The following is a 2,186-nucleotide window of genomic DNA, read 5'->3' on the forward strand; positions in this document are numbered from 1 at the left end:
CCAATATAAGTCCTCTTTCTTGTCCTCGAGATCATCAAAGACCCTCTTCCTTATTGGGATGCCGGCCCAGGATTCCTGTGCCCCAGGACTTGTGTGCTCAGCTTGACAGACCTTCCATGGAGGATGCTGTTGCTGAACATGTGTCACGGTTCAGTCGAAAAGGTCTGAATCCAACGTACTACCCTGAAGTATCCGGAAGCTCCCTCCATATCGTAGCACCACAAACAAGGGGATCATGACACGGACGCTTCTTCTAAGGAAACCCCAGCTCCTGCTCACAAAAGACCTGTAGGCCAAGTCACTTCATTGCCTGCAACGAGAACAGGGTGGAAAAGCAAAAAAAAATTTCTATTTATTTTTTTCTATTTTACATCAGAGTATCACTGGACGATTGTTGAAAAAAAAAAAAAAGTTTATCATTTTGTGGTGTTGATCAAACTGTTTTTTTGCAATATGCTGAACCAATAATGAATGTGTATTGGTTAAAAATATTTTATTTATACTGTATATTGTAACTGCTAACACTTGTATCAGATTGTCCTCACCTTTCCATTCCTCTGATTCTCAAACGGCCATGGTCAGCTCTGTAAATATTCATTGCATTTTGCAAAGAATATAGAGGCACAACGGATTGAGGCCATGACGGTCATTCAGGTCAGCTCCTCAGGAACCTGGGTCATTCTTTTAATAACCTGTAAAAACAAACATAATTTCCCTGCTGTTATTTCGTAATGTTGAATGAGCAGGTAGTACAAAGTAGCAAATGTCTCCAGTTTTAGTTACCAGAGTTGTAAGCTAACATATTAGGCTACTACATGGAAAGAAGGTAATAATCTCAATCAGATGTCAGCAGGATAGTTACAAGATTACATTACACTGACTGTACCTACTGTATTTTAAACAGTGATATTTATAGGATTTTTGATCATTGTACTCTACCCATTGTAGCCTACTATGTAAATTGCCCCTTGGGGATAAATAAGTGTTTTTGAATTGACACAAATTGGCCTAGTAATATTTTCGTTGACCTCGTTTCACTTCAGCCATAGGCTACAAACTGCACAGAGCTCTTGCCCAGCTAACTGGACGTCCCGTTGTAAGATCATACGTTACTACATGGAAAGAACGTAAAAATCTCGATAATCAGATGACTTAATCAGCAGGATAGTAGTTACACGAGTACATTAGACCTACTGACACAAACGTAATATTTTCATTAAGGCGAGCAGTAGGCTACTCGTTTCACTTCAGCCATAACATTATAGCCTACTTAACTGCACAGAGCTCCTGCCCAGCTAACTGGACGTCCTGTTGTAAGATCGCATATTACCACTACAATAATGTATGTAACTCCTAATCAGATGACCTATTCACCAGGAGAATATATATGACTAAAACGAGTACTTTCCTTGCAAGCAGCACCTTTTCACTACAGCATAGCCTGAACTGCCCACAACGGGCTACAAACTTTTCAGCTAGCTTCTAACTGGACATCTTGACAAAAATTGCACAAGGGGTACAAGTTGTAAAACATTTCTTTGTGTGCAAATTAATAACTTCTTGTTGCTTACAATGCTAAAAACGAACCTAATACAATGTTTAGCTTAGTCTACGACACTAACGCGGCGAGTATTACAGCTAGCTAACTGGGCTACGGTGGGAAACTCAAGTAAATGACAAAACTTACCACTCTGAAGTAGTCATTTCCAATCTATGGGCGACTGGTTACTCCTCTATTTCAGATTCTTCCTCTGATTCAGGCTCAAATATGCTGTTCAGCACCTATGTCTCCATAGTATTTCCACCTTGGCTGTTTCAGTGAGTGCTGTCGCCATGTTTATGCGTTTTGCTCCAGAGAGCTTTCGTTGTAAACCAACCAATCAGCACGCAGGTCATCTAAATATTCATGAGCATACCATAAAAGGAAGAAAACCTCTCTGCTTCATTCTAGGGCTTTTAACCAGGCTTTGCATTAGGGCCATAGAACAGCACATATGCCATTTTCAGCCCAACCAATGTTACACACCCTATTCAGAGACCTTAAGGACCAGCACAAAATACCCTATATCATCATTCTATCACCCCTTTAAGTTTTATTATTATTATTTTTCCGCCTCCCTAATTTTTTGTCAGCCCTAGCTTCTTCCCCTTTGAGACAGAGACACTGCTCCAACTTTAAAACGTCC

The 2,186-nt window shown here is 40.3% G+C and overlaps 1 long non-coding RNA gene across 1 annotated transcript; it reads right to left on the reverse strand.

The window, feature by feature from the left end:
- Positions 1-211: 211 nt before the first annotated feature.
- Positions 212-1,772, reverse strand: LOC125292593. Its single transcript, XR_007193231.1, has 3 exons — positions 1,688-1,772; positions 546-692; positions 212-310 (listed from the first exon to the last, which is right to left on the reverse strand). It is a non-coding gene; the product is annotated as an uncharacterized LOC125292593 (long non-coding RNA).
- Positions 1,773-2,186: the final 414 nt, after the last annotated feature.

Source organism: Alosa alosa, chromosome 3, assembly GCF_017589495.1.
Source record: "Alosa alosa isolate M-15738 ecotype Scorff River chromosome 3, AALO_Geno_1.1, whole genome shotgun sequence".
In the NCBI taxonomy this organism is placed as follows: Eukaryota; Metazoa; Chordata; class Actinopteri; order Clupeiformes; family Clupeidae; genus Alosa; species Alosa alosa.